Source organism: Chiloscyllium plagiosum, unplaced genomic scaffold, assembly GCF_037043375.1.
Source record: "Chiloscyllium plagiosum isolate Xiang-an unplaced genomic scaffold, Cpla_swu_hap1 HiC_scaffold_16, whole genome shotgun sequence".
Lineage (NCBI taxonomy): Eukaryota > Metazoa > Chordata > Chondrichthyes > Orectolobiformes > Hemiscylliidae > Chiloscyllium > Chiloscyllium plagiosum.
Window position 1 is genome coordinate 15,581,410 of NW_028270154.1, and position 15,344 is coordinate 15,596,753.

General features: G+C 42.3%; 1 protein-coding gene across 4 annotated transcripts in view; it reads left to right on the forward strand.

Annotated features, from left to right (window-relative positions):
* LOC122556483 (glutamate receptor 1) overlaps nt 1-15,344 on the forward strand; it is a 208,569-nt gene that overhangs the window by 20,912 nt on the left and 172,313 nt on the right. The gene's annotated exons all lie outside the window — the stretch shown is intronic.

Genomic DNA, 15,344 nt, shown 5'->3' on the forward strand with positions numbered 1-15,344 from the left:
CATCGTCTACCTGACCCTTATGTTGTAGGACTGTCAGAAGAAGCTTGTTTCTACTGATGGGGATTTCACTTCCTATTGAGCTGCCACACTGACTTGTAGATGGAACAGAGGCAGCAGTAGAGGAAGCAGTGCTTGGAGAGAGGATGTAGAAGGAAGTTTGGGAGGGAGCATCCAAGATCCCTCTGTTTTATTATGAGCTATCTGCCACCAATGTTTCAGACTCTGGTTCCCTCCATGCCTCAGACCCACATTTGTCGTGTGAATGGAACCATAGTTACACAATTCCCTATCTTTCTATCCCTCCTGTGGCAGACCGCCTGCATTGTCTTTTCCAAAGTCTTGAAATGAAGTGCATTAAAATTAAATTTTCAAGTGACCTTAAGCAAAATCTTCCCATAATAAATGTACACCTGGTCTATTCACCTGCTTATTCCTTAATTCCTGACCTGCAGGTTCCCTTACCTCTCCTAGTGTTCTTCCAAGTGTCCTTCCACAGTGCTTGCCCAGCTGATCAAAAATCACCATTGTCCTACTGGACTGTGCTGATCTCCCATTGAAAAGTGACAACTGATGGTGTTTTAACTTGAGGGACACCATAGTTTAGAGGAGAGATTGAGAAGGAGTGTCATTCATAGTAATTTCAACCTTTTGCTACAAGTTAGGGCATGGTTGTCGGAGTCATGGGTGACCTCAAGGCTCCAGAGGGTGGAATATAGGAGGCCAGACAGACATTCATTGGAATTGCAAAGTTCAAAAGTGACAAATACATGGATTCTGGTATCAGCAGCAGATAAGCTGAGGCAGAGGCAGAATCCGGCATTGTGACAGTGGTGGAATTGCAGTGTAAGAATGGGGAAGTCTTATTGCAATTGGGCAAGGTACTGGTAAGACTGCATCTGGAGTAATGTGAGCAATTTTGGTCTCCTTATTTGAGGAGAGCTATTATTTCATTGGAGACAATTCAAACAAGGTTCACTAGGATGATTCCCCATGTGGAAGGGTTGTTTTGTGAATAAATGCTGGGTCTCTACTCATTGAAATTTCAAAGAATGAGAGGTGGTTTCATTGAAACACATAGAATTCTTAGGGGTGTGATGGGCTAAATGCTGAGGGGATGTTTCCCATCATGGGAGAGTCTAGGACTAGAGGGCATGTTCTCAGAATAAAGGATTGCTGATTTAAGACTGAGATGAAAAAGAATTTCTTCCCTCAGAGGGGTGTGAGTCTTTGGAACTCCTTGGCACAGAGAACTGTGGAGGCAGAGTCCTTGTGTAAATTTATAGCTGGGATAGATCCTTGATCAGCAATGGAAGCAATAGTTATGGGTAAAATGCAGGAAAGTGAATGTGAGGAATATCAGATCAGGCATGATCCTGTTGAATGGTGGGGCAGACATAGGGGCTGAACCACCCACTCTTGTTCTTATTTCTTAAGGTCATACAGTCAAAGGTGGAAATTTGTGGTATTCATGCATACATGTTTGGAAGTTCATTTGGGACCAATTACAGCACCACTGTGGGATCTGAACCCACACTGTTGGCATCACTCTCTGTCAGAAATTGAGTTCAATTGACTGTCAGTTAGTTCAGATGACTGAACTAACTGACAGTCAGCACACCAGCAAGGGCAGTGACAGTCGTGTTTGTGGGAGCATGAATTGAATCATCCTCAGATTTGTAAATGAACCATTGATTGTGTCGTGACTCTGATAGAGGGTGTGCACTGAAAACCAAACCTCACTATTCCACAAGGCCCATCCAAACTGTAAAAAATCTATTTAATCAGCACAAATGGTCAGTTTGTTTCTATTTATTGTTGTTACCTGGAACAAAAGTGATTTTCGCCTGATTTATTCAATAAACCCAAAAATAACTTGTTTAAGGAATAAGTTTGCTTATAAACAAGTGGCAAAAATCAACTAAGTTTCCAATCAGCATTCAACTATGTCATTTAATCCTGACTGCACGTTTTCACACAGACAAGAAGCTGTGCAGATGCATTGGCTTTAAAAAAAGGAACAACATGTCTATGGGTCACGGGTATGAATTCAGAACCTAAACTGGGTTGACTTCTTAAAGTTCATTCGATTTCCCATTGATGAGATCCGACTGCCATTGCAGAATGATGAAAGATCTTCAGGTCAGTTTTTAGATTCGGATAGAAAGCAGACAGATGTTCTGATATTTACATTTTATAAGGCTATTCACAGAGTGACCTTACAACTGGTTTTATTTTGTCACTTGCCGACAGAGGTAGAGTGAGAGAGTTAGCTTTGCTTTTCCTGTAAGCCTCTTCAACAACTGTTCACATTCAGTTCTATCAGAACAAACAGCAATCTCAGTCCAGAGGCTGTTGCTAGGCAACAAACAGTACAGATCCGAGGGTTTTTGCAAGTTTATTTATTCACCAATTAAGGGAAATAAACCCAACCCTTATAACTTTTTAAAAGCCTTTATTAAATTCTTTCTCTCAAAATTGCTTGCTTTTCCAGTAAGCATCAGATAATCCACAATTTTTTTTTGACCTTCTGACTTCCTGCTTCCAAGGGCTGTTTTCCCTGGAGCATCGGAGGCTGAGGAGTGACCTTATAGAGATTTACAAAATTATGAGGGGTATGGATAGGATAAATAGACAAAGTCTTTTCTCTGGAGTGAGGTAGTCCAGAACTAGAGGGCATAGGTTTAGGGTGAGAAGGGAAAGATATAAAAGAGACCTAAGGGGCAACTTTTTCACGCAGAGGGTGGTACGTGTGTGGAATGAGCTGCCAGAGGAAATGGCAGAGGCTGGTATAATTGCAACATTTAACAGGCATTTGGATGGGTATGTGAATAGGAAGGGTTTGGAGCGATATGGGCTGGGTGCTGGCAGGTGGGACTAGATTGGGTTGGGATATCTGGTTGGCATGGACGGGTTGGACCAAAGGGTCTGTTTCCATGCTGTACATCTTGATGACTCTATGACTCTAAGTCCCTTCTACCCAGAAAAATCTATACAGTTCCATATTCGAATTTCTCATTGTCCATTTGGCACAGTTGTGTAGAGAGTTGTAGCTAAAACATTGTACAAGAAAAAAAAACAAGAACAGATAAAGCAAGGTAAGGCAGTCAAAGAAACTTTATTCTTTAGGTAAAAGGATTGTATTCAGGTTGTAGTCATAATTCAGGTTGTAGTCTGTATCCAGTACAAGCTCACAAGCTGTGGAGGCATTGAATTGCATTCACATATATTCTGATGAGACTTCATCCAGCAAACTCTGGGATCTTTAGCATTAAGCGATATATACAGCCAGAGAATGCAATCTTTTCAAAACATAGTTGTACCTAGGGCTGTGAAACCGTTACAGTCAGACAATGAGTCCTTCATATCTGGACTATATCAGACCTCCACACCTGGACTATGTGACATGCACATCTGGGCTTTCAGACCATGTCCAGGATATGAGTTCTAGGTTTTGCGACCAGATCAAGACCATGTGACCCATATCGCCTTCGCATCTATCTATGAACCTGTCTTACAACAGCCATAAGATTACATCTGCATTTCAAGAATACCACATGTGAACTCTAATCTTCAAAGCTGCTCATTAGTCCTTCAGATCCAAAGCCAACACAGCTGTCAAAGTCTAATATCTTCACATCAAGATTGCAAGCACTTCTCATGTGCACCAGGAAATATTTCCATCTGAAATCAGCAGTGAAATAACTTCACAAAGACTAGTATCTATCACCAAGTCACCCTTTATTAACACATGAGCACTCCTTGATGATAGTACTGCCTCGTAGAGACTCAAGCACCAAGGTGTATCTCTGACACTCCCCTTTATATCTGCCAGGCAGGGCTCTCTGGTTGGATCAAATTAACAGCCCCAATCAGGGAACTCCTATTCTATGATGTCCAGCTGGCTGACCTCATTATAATCATTACAGGCTGAGGGTCAAGATGGCTGTCAGTCTATGTCTGGTAAATTGAGTACAGGAGTTGGGAGGTCATGTTGCAGCTGTACAGGACACTGGTTAGGCCGCTGTTGGAATATTGCATGCAATTCTGGTCTCCTTTCTATTGGAAAGATGTTGTCAAACTTGAAAGGGTTCAGAAAAGATTTACAAGGATGTGGCCAGGGTTGGAGGATTTGAGCTACAGGGAGAGGCTGAACAGACTGGGGCTGTTTTCCCTGGAGGGTCGGAGGCTGAGTGGTGACCTTATAGAGATTTACAAAATTATGAGGGGCATGGATAGGCTAAATAGGCAAAGTCTTTTCCCTAGGGTGGGGGAGTCCAGAACTATAGGGCATAGGTTTATGGTGAGAGGGGAATGATATAAAAGGGGCAACTTTATTCACACAGAGGGTGGTACGTGTATGGAATGAGCTGCCAGAGGAAGTGGTGGAGGTTGGTATAATTACAACATTTAAAAGGCATTTGGATGGGTATATGAATAGAAAGGGTTTGGAGGGATATGGGCCAGGTGCTGGCAAGTGGGACTAGATTGGGTTGGGATATCTGGTCGGCTTGGACGGGTTGAACTGAAGGGTCTGTTTCTATGCTGTACATCTCTATGACTCTAAATGTGAGGGACTACTGGGGAAAAGTACAATAGTGCTGGGTCTGAAGTGCTGCATCACACTGTAAACGTTGCTATAAATTCTGTGTCTTACAATCTTTTTCTCCACAACCATCTGGTGAAGGAGCAGTGCTCTAAAAGCTAGTGCTTCCAAATAAACTTGTTGGACTATAACCTGGTGTTGTGTGATTTTTAACTTTGTACACCCCAGCCCAATACCAGCACCTCCAAATCGGGTCTGAAGCAGTTTTTCTGTATATTTTTTCTTTTTTTTTTCCTTTTTTTTCCTTTTTTTTAAGCACCACAGAACAAGCAGTTGGGACAATCCTTTTTTTTTTCTTTTTTTAAATTTATCCCCCAAATTACCGCCTAATTGCGGTAGTTTTTCTTTATATTCATTCTTGTGCTCATTGCTGGCTATTAGTGCCCATCTCTAATTGCCCAGGGGGCAATTAAGAGTCACTCACATCGCTGTGGGTTTGGATTCACATGTCGGCCAGGCAAGGTAAAGATGGCAGTTTCCTTCCCTAAAGGACATTAGTGAAGCAGACGGTTCTGACAATCAACAGTTGTTTCATGGTCATCATTAGATACTTAATTCCAGATTTTTATTGAATTCAAATTCCACCAGCTACCGTGGATTTGAATCTGGGTCTCCAGAACATTCCCTGGATTAACAGTGATAATACCATGAGGTCATCGCCTGCCCCTGAAACCGGGGAAGTACAGGATTTACAGCTCGGCCTGGGAATTAGTGTGATCAAGCAGGTTAGAGCTAACTACTTCTGCTTCCTTCATCCCAAACTTCTGTGACCTGCATTCAAGGGGCTGCATTAATGTGATGAATAACATGAGGACCTGACTGCCCCACTGATTGTAAATGCAGAGCCAACCTGTTATTAAATAGTCAACAACAGATGTAGAAACAGGTGTTGTCATTGGCAATCATGTCATCCGATGCTCCACTTCTACCGCTAGGGTTCTTAATGCTTTTTTTCCTGCCGGGTCACTATTCCATGGTTGGAAAATTGTCAGGGTCCCTCAGTGCAAATTGCAATAGCGCAAGGCTGCTGAGGGGTGGGTGTTGGTGTTAGATGGCCTGTTAAAATTGGAGAAGGGGGAGAGGTTCTGAAAAGGTTTACCAGGGTGTGGCCGGGATTGGAGAGTTTGTGTTCTAGAGAGAGGCTGGATAGACTGCGATATAGGAGATTGAGGGGTGACCTTATAGAGGTTGACAAAATCATGAGGGGCATAGATAAGGTGAATAGCAAAGGTCATTTCCCTAAGGTGGAAGCAGTTCAAAACTAGGGGTCATATTCTTAAGGTGAGAGGAGAAAGATTTAAAAAGGACATGAGGGGCATTTTTACACAGCAAATGGTCCGTGTGTGGAATAAACTGCCAGAGAAAGTAATGGATGCAGGTACAGTTGCAACATTTAAAAGACATTTGGAGAGGTACATGAATAGGAAAAGTTTGGAGGGACAAGGGCCAGGTGCAGGGAGGTGGGACTAGTTTAGTTTGGGAGCATGGTTGGCGTGGACTGATTGAACTGAAGGGTCTGTTTCTGTGCTGGATCACTCCATGACTCTATCACTGACTAGTTAGAGTGCAGGGGTGAGGAAACCTCCAAGAGCAAGGTGCATAGAATGTAAAGCATTGTAAGGAAATTTCATGTCTTTTTAAAGGGGCTTATCAACTTTACTGCTGCACGAGCCAGGTCTTGAGGTTGAGTCCTTTAGGCTACACTTGTAACAGGATTTCAAGCTGCCTTGTAGCTTTTCACTGAGTCAGAGCTGCAGCAGCCATTGATGCCTTGAAGCTCATGACCCCAGCATTTTGTCATCTGACTCCACTTGGGGTGGCAGGGGGGGAGGGTCGCAACCCCAACATGGGAAGCACTGTTTGCCAACTTTGCTACTGGTGCCAAATTCACTGAATTCCAGTACTGGCACCCAGTTCACCAGCTGTGACATTTGTCAGTTTGACCACTTCCAACACTGGCAATAGATTTATTGAGACTGGAGCAGTAAATGGATTGTTTGACACAGGTATCACTTCAGGCAGGGCTGTTCAATAATTAGATTCAACAATTTTACAACGGAAGAAGTATACAGATAATATAGAAAGAATTTTAATGCAAATTTTATGAGCTGAGTATGACATCTGCAATATGATAGATTAAAAGATTTGCACTGCTCCAAATTCCTTCAATTAAATTGCTAAGTAATTTGAGCTGTCAGTCAGGGACAGGCTCAAGTTTGCTTCACCCATAGTGCTTACGGTGGAAAATAATGTCTTGAAAACTTTGAGGGTTATTGCAAAGGTCTGAGATAACCTACAAGAGATTCCAATGATATTGGAACATAGAGGAATGGGAGTCAGTTTTTGCTCTAAACACACCCATACACCACACCCCCTCCAAATTCAGATCCACTATCACTCTCCCTGTACCACCACTCCCTGCACAACTAAGCCCCAAACCAACTCCCCTCATTGCAGTTACCCTGCCCTCCCATCCACCTCCAAACCTTCAAACCACCATGACAAAATTCTGGCCTTTGTTTCTCACTGATGGCAGTATCTCACTGACCACAAAGTGCTTTACCACATTGCAAGGTTATGACACTCTTTCCTCTGGATTTTGAGGTCTAATTTGACTCAAATGGTTTTGATGACTTACTCATTGCTAACTTTTCTTTCCATTATTGTCTGATGGGACATGGACATTACTAGATGAGTCAACATTTGTTGTCTATCCCCAGTGGCCCTTCAACTGAGTGGCTTGATAGAGGGCAGTGAACCACATTGCTATGGGTCTGGGGCCACCTGTAGGCCAGACCAGATAAGGATGACAGATCTTCTTCCTCAAAGAACATCAATAAATATTTGGATTTTTACAACAGTTCATGATCATTTGATGGTCTCAGTGGTTAGCACTGCTTCCTCACAGAGCAAGGACAGGGATTTGATTCTACCCTTGGGCAACTGTCTGAGTAGAGTTTACACGTTCTCCCCATGTCTGCGCAGGTTTGCTCTGGTTTCTTGCCCCTATTCAAAGATGTGCAGGTGAGCTGGCTTGGCCATGCTAAATTGCCCAGCGATGTGCAGGCTAGGGGGATTAGCCATGGGAAATGCAGGGTTACAGGGAAAGAGTAGGGGGAGTGGGTCATGGGTGGGATGTTCTTCAGAGGGCCATTGTGAAATTGATGGGCTGAATGACCTGCTTCACATTGTAAGGATTCTATAGTTACTGAGACATGCTTTAAGTTGCAGGTTTATTAATTGAATTCATATCCCACAACCCACCCATTTGAACCCATGAACAAGGCCATTTGCCTTGGCCTCTGGATTACTTATCCATGATATGGCCAATATGCTACATCTCCAAAGTAAAGGAAGAATGAAGGATGAATGAGCCCCTGAGGGACAGAACCCCAGTGAGAATCAGGACTGGAGAGGGTGTGCTAGTGCCCATCGGACTTGAACTAGAAGGGAGTCAATTGTCACACAAGAATCAATACCCTCAGAATAGTAAAGGAGAAACTGAATGTTACAGCAACATAAATTGAAAAAGCACATTTTAAATTGAAAATAAGTCATTGAGTTTAAGAGGAACATTAGGTCCAATTTCCCTATAAATAATGCATGATTTTGTTTTTTCCCATTGTTGAAGCAAACCAATTTCTCTCACCAATTTTTACAGACTCATTACTTTAATGAAACTCACAAACTGCAAGTGACTAGGTTGTGTAGTTTGGAGATGAGCAAAGCCGGGGCCAATGGTGGATAGCGTCAGCTGAGGAGGCTTGATTGGCAGCTGCAGGAAGTTGATTGACAGCTCATTCTATTACAGTGCAGGAATCAGTGATGTTACTACGTTGTCAGGAAAGGGTTTGGGTGAGAAATTCTGCAGCTATTAACTCAGCTGCAGAAACAAAAAAAAAGCTCTAAAATGTGCCCAATGACTACTTGGATTTTGTGAACACTTCTCAAAAGTAGCCAGACTACTCTTCCCCTGTAGAAAGTGCAGCTGATTCTGGGGAGGCGACAGCCTAGTTGTATTATTGCTGGATGGTTGATCCAGAGATGTAGGTAATGTTTTGGGGACCTGGGTTAGAATCCTGCCATGGCAGATAGGTGGAATTTGAATTCATTAAAAAACAAACTAAAATTAAGAATTTAATGATGACTATGAATCCATTGTCTGGAAAACCTTATCTGGTTCATTAATGGTGTTTTAGGGAAAGAAACTGCTATTCTTACTTGGTCTGGCCTACATTCGATTCCAGACCCACAGCAATGTGGTTGACTCTTAACTGCCCTCTGGGCAATGAGGGGTGGGCAATAAATATTGGCCTACCCAGCCTTGTACTGTGACCAAATAAAACAAAGGTTGCAGGGTGAGTTGCCAATGCTGGCTGAGTGTATTCCTCAAATTTTTGTTGGGTACTATCTCACCCTGGACAGGCACCCACTTCCCACACTCCCACCACTGGTCACCTGACACATCCATTCTCCTGGTCCCTGCGCTACCCCCAAAGCATTAATATCTATGGTGGATATATCCCAGCCCCCTACATTGACTTCACTGTCTTGCCATTGCACCCATCTCCCCACATTCCCACTGGGTCTTCGCACTGGTAGATCATTTGCTGACTGTTTGGATATTCTCACAAAATAGCATTTTCCCATCGCAGTTTATTTACTGAAACATTCAAAGACAGTTAAAAGAAATTCTATGCCACTATCAGTTTTTTTACATCCTGGAGTTTCATAGGAAATCCTTTGCTGCAAATCACTTGATACCCTAAGCATGAATATCTATCAAACTCAGAAGGAAACTCCAATTTCAGTCCATCCTTTTCTACAGAGAGTTCAAGATTTTCTCTGCAAGATATTTAAAGGACCTTTGTGACTTCACTTGAATTTGAAGATTGTGGCCTTGTTCTGGACACTCTGACTAGAGGAAACTGTTTCTCGCTATCTACTGCATCAAATTTTACACTTGGCCCAGAAAACTGGATGTAATTACTCCAGATGATGTCTTACTGAGAATCAAAAGCACCAAAACATCACTTCCAGGTCCCTTCCTATCTCATCTATTTGTATTGCCCTCAGTAATTTTAAAAAATCCACAATCCCAAGTTTCACATGTAAGGTGACAGCACCCGACTCAAACCTCACCACCACCTGTCACAGCTCCTTCACTGACTCTTATGTTGCCAGATGGTTGGTCCGATATCCAGTACTGGAAACAGGAGAGATTTTCTCCATTTATTCAGAAGGGTGAAGACATCGTCTTCAATGCCGGCCACAAACTCTTCCATAGCAGCTGACTCTGTCCCTCTGCCCGGTAATAGTTTGAGGATGAACCAGACTGCTCACAGCCTTGGTGGTGTATTTATCCTGAGATGAGCTTCCAACCTCCTGTTGTTAAGATTGCCTACTTCCACCTTCATCTCAACGCTCAACTATAACACAAACTGTGGTTACCTGCTGCTCAGTCTCCCATCCATAACTTTGTTACCACTAATTTTGGGTATTTTGTTGCTTGCCCAGCAACACCCACTTTTGACAGTGTAGAAATTTGAGTTTTTCTAAAACTCTGCTGCTGAGTGCTATGTTCACCCTGGTTCACTCACCTGTTCTCACAACCCTCCAAATCTTCATCGCTTCTTCTCCCTGTAACCTCCTCTAACATTATGACCATTAGTAAACCTCCCTCTATTGCAAGTATTTTGTTTCTCTGGTAGAGAGACAAAACCTGCATGCAGTAGAGACAAAAGCAGTTGAGACTAAGGAATATCACAAATCCAAAAATAAAATGATAACCGGCCAAATTAGAAGTCTAAGGACTCAAAGTCGAATAGAAGAAGCAAGTTATGAGACTTCTGTGGTCATAGAAAAAGTGGGAAATCCATTATTTAAACCACAGAAATAGCAGGAGCATCTATTCAAACCTCAGACAGCAAGACTCATCAAGGAAAAACTGGGATTATTAGAGGCACCGCCGACATAGGAAACGTCTAGTGAAAATGTTAAATAAATAGGATTCATAGAGCCATCGCAAGTGGAATTCATTCAGTGAAGCTATTAAGAGAATGGAAATCATGAAATCAATGAATTGGGATTCATTAGTAAAACATTAATACAACAGGAATTGTTTATCAAGGCCATGATGACACGGGGATAAAAAACAAAGAACTGAAGATGTTAGAAATCAGAAACAAAATCAGATTGCTGGAAAAGCTCAGCAGGTCTGGCAGCATCTGTAGAGAGAAATCAGAGCTAACATTTTGGGTCCAGGTTCTGAAGAAGGATCACTGGACCAGAAATGTTAACTCTGCTTTCTTTCCACATATGCTGCCAAACTGAGTTTTTCCAGCAATTTCCGTGATGAATAAGATTCATCTCAAGAAGCTGCAAAAGAAGAATCAATTACTTATAAAAAGTGGGAAATCCCCTGCAAAAGTACAGGAAAGCTTCCAGAAGTGTGGGAAGGTTTCTAGTACTCAGCATCGTTATACTGCAGAACCATAATAATTGCAAACAAAAGGGAAAAAAAAAGCATCACGTTAGCAAAACAAGACAGGAATATTGGTTTGTTTGATGAGTGAGTTAGTATTCAGGACTGGTGGCCAGTCAGGTCCGGGCGGGGAAGAGTATTCAGGTAGACGGTCAGTCCGGTTGAGTCAGATGGGTAGCCGATCTTGGTTGAAGATGGACAATGAACTTTGATTGGGGATAATAAGCTTGAATCTGGGGCGTGAATGATTGGGGCCTTCAGTTTGAGTGCTCAGTTCAGTAGTGCTGGCCATTCTCTGAGTTAGACCAGATATTGACCAGTCTAACATCTCAAGGGTGAGTATGCAGTTAAGTCTTGTGCATTTGGCACAGGTTTCTGACACTGACGCTTGGGTCAGAGAGTTTCATAGATCCCTGGAAAGTGGAAATCAGCCCATTAGAGGTTGAAACATCTTTAGACAATCCACACGTGTATGTGCAATAAGACACACACAGGACCCTGACATGAAGCAGCAATGTAAGTCCTGATTTCCCTGTTCCAGAAGAGGTTTGGGAACCATTCTGTTCATGTTACTATATTAAATATCTTCTGTAGTCTGTACAGAGATTCAGAGATACTCCTCCTGTCAGTGACCTCCTCAGAAAATTCAGATCTGTTCCTTATCTTGAGTATGTAGAACATCTCTGAGCAATATTCTAATTGAAACCCATGTAAATAAGTTGCTGTTAGGCAAGTTGCGATAGTGTCAATATCACACTCCATCTGCTATAAATAAATATGACTCAGTAGATAAGATCTGAAGATATCAATGAGGAGCGATAATCTTCTGATATTGATGTTAACTCTCGGCATAGCATGTGCATTCTGAGTCAGCATCTAATACTGAGAGGCTTGAGTCCCAGAAGTATAATTATCGATCCTAATTGTGGGAGAAAATGTTAATATCCCAATGCTTTGCCTGCCCCTTAAGAGAGATGTTTGTAACATCTGTTGTTAACTACTTATTGTCTGCAAACATTAGAGGCTCCACAGCTCAATTAATCTGCTGATGTCATGCACCCCACTGAATTCCAATGGAAGATGTGAATTATGCAGAGGATCAAAAAATCTTTCAGCACAGAAAAAGGACTATCTGGTCCATTGTGTCTGTGCTAGTTCTTTGGTGACACTGTCTAATTATTCCCATATACCTAGTTCTTTCTCCAAAACCCTTCCAATCTCACTATTGGAACTTTTATCCAAAGCCCTTTTAATAGTTACAATTGAATCTGCTTCCATTTCCCTTTTAGCCAATCTGTTTTAGATCACAGCGACTCACTGTATTAAAACATTCTGCTCATTTCACGTCTGGTTCTGTAGCCAATTATTTTAAATCTGTGTCCCCTAGTTACTGACCGTTCTGTCAGCAGAATCAGTTTCTCCTTATTTACTCTATCAAAACCCAATCACTTTCTGTTAGGTTGAGCAGTCAGGGAAATTGCTAAACGTCACTATGAATATAGAGCTATAATTCAATGTCCCTACGACATTTCCTAATTTAAATAAACAAGTGAACACCTCTGGTAAAATTGCAGACAAGGAATTTGATGTGAGTTATATTTAATTCTCGTGTACATATTTTTTCTCTGTGATAGCTTTACACACATGCATTCTGCATACATTCAATATACATGCGCATTTGCATATAAATCCACACTTCCATGTGAATATGCATTCACACAGACATAGACAATCAGGTTTGCAAGCACACACATACACGCATTACTTGGGCAAGCATACATACACGTGTCAATGCACACGTACATGAATGCATTGGTGTATAAATGCACACAGCAGTGTATATGTGCATATGTACAAATATAAGTACACAATGCACATGTACACAATAATGTGTACATTAGTGTGCACATGCATGCATACACACGTGTACACACTAAGAAGCATGAACAGGCTCAGGCTCAACTAGAGAGTCATATGTTGTCTCACACAGTCTCTCTTGTAATATCTCTGAAATGATTTAATATTCTCTGTTTTTACAGTCTCAGTCTCTCTGTCACTAATTTTATAATTCCCTAAGTTTTAAGATAGTTCTGGATAAGGATAGGACTGGTCCTAAGGTGGAACTGCTAAACTGGGGGAAGCTTAATCATGCCAGTATGAGGCAGGAACTGGAGAAATTAGATTGGGGGCAGCTGTTTCAATGTAAATCCACATCTGAAAAGTGGGTGTATTTTAAAGGCCAGTTGATCAAGGTCAGGCCCAACGTGTTCCTGTGAGGATGAAAGATAAGGTTGGCAATATTTGGGAGGTCTTGTCTCACTAATTTGATTGAGAGTTTTGAGGAAGTGATGAAAATGGTTGATGAGGGTGGGGCAGTGGATGTGGTAAATATAGACTTTATAAAAGTATTTGACGAGGTCACTCATGTAAGGCTTGTCCAGTAGTTTAAGCCATATGGGATCCATAGTGAGTTAGTATTTTGGATACAAAATTGGCTTGATTGTAGAAGACGGGGTAGTTATGGAGGGTTTTTTTTTACTTGAGGTCTCTAATTAGTGGTGTTCCACAGGGATCTGTGCTGGGACCTCTGTTATTTATAACATATAAATGATTTGGATGGTTTGATTACTAAGTTTGCAGATGACATGAGAATTGGTAGAGATGTGGATAGTGAAGAAAGTTTTCAAAAGATACAGCTGGATATAGATCAGTTGGAAAGTTGGGTGGAGAAATGGAAGATGGAGTTTAGTCTGGACAATATAAGATGATCCGTTTCAGGAGGTCAAATGCAAGTGGGCAGTATATAGAACATAGAACATAGAAGAATACAGCGCAGTACAGGCCCTTCGGCCCTCGATGTTGCGCCGATCCAAGCCCACCTAACCTACACTAGCCCACTATTCTCCATATGCCTATCCAATGCCCGCTTAAATGCCCATAATGAGGGAGAGTCCACCACTGCTACTGGCAGGGCATTCCATGAACTCACGACTCGCTGAGTAAAGAACCTACCCCTAACATCTGTCCTATACCTAGCCCCCCTTAATTTAAAGCTATGCCCCCTTGTAATAGCTGACTCCATACTAGGAAAAAGATTCTCACTGTCGACCTTATCTAAACCCCTAATCATCTTATACACCTCTATCAAGTCATCCCTAAACCTTCTTTTCTCCAATGAAAACAACCCCAAGTGCCTCAGCCTTTCCTCATACGATCTTTCTACCATACCAGGCAACATCCTGGTAAACCTCCTCTGCACCCGTTCCAGTGCCTCCACATCCTTCCTATAGTATGGCGACCAAAACTGCACACAATACTCCAGATGCGGCCGCACCAGAGTCTTATACAACTGCAACATGACCTCAGTACTCCGGAACTCAATTCCTCTACCAATAAAAGCCAGTACGCCATATGCCTTCTTCACCGCACTATTTACCTGGGTGGCAACTTTCAAAGATTTGTGTACATGGACACCAAGATCCCTCTGCTCATCCACACTACCAAGTATCCGACCGTTAGCCCAGTACCCCATCTTTTTGTTACTCTTACCAAAGTGAATCACCTCACACTTAGCTACATTGAACTCCATTTGCCACCTTTCTGCCCAGTTCTGCAGCTTATCTATATCCCGCTGTAACCTGACACATCCTTCCTCACTGTCTACAACTCCTCCGACTTTCGTATCATCCGCAAACTTGCTCACCCAACTTTCTAACCCCTCCTCCAGGTCATTTATAAAAATGACAAACAGCAATGGTCCCAAAACAGATCCTTGCGGAACACCGCTAGTGACGGCACTCCAAGATGAACCTTTGCCATCAACTACTACCCTCTGTCTTCTTCCAGCCAGCCAACTCCTAATCCAAACCTCCAACTCACCCTCAATGCCATACCTCCGTATTTTTTGCAGTAGTCTACCATGGGGAACCTTATCAAACGCCTTACTAAAATCCATATACACCACATCTACTGCTTTCCCCTCGTCCACCTCCTTAGTCACCTTCTCAAAGAATTCAATAAGGTTTGTGAGGCACGACCTGCCCTTCACAAAACCATGCTGACTATCCTTGATCACATTATTCCTATCCAGATGTTCATAAATCCTATCCCTTACAATTCTCTCTAAGATTTTGCCCACAACAGAAGTGAGACTCACCGGCCTATAGTTACTATGGTTATCCCTACTCCCCTTCTTGAACAAGGGAACCACATTTGCTAGCTTCCAATCTTCTGGCACTACTCCTGTAGACAACGAGG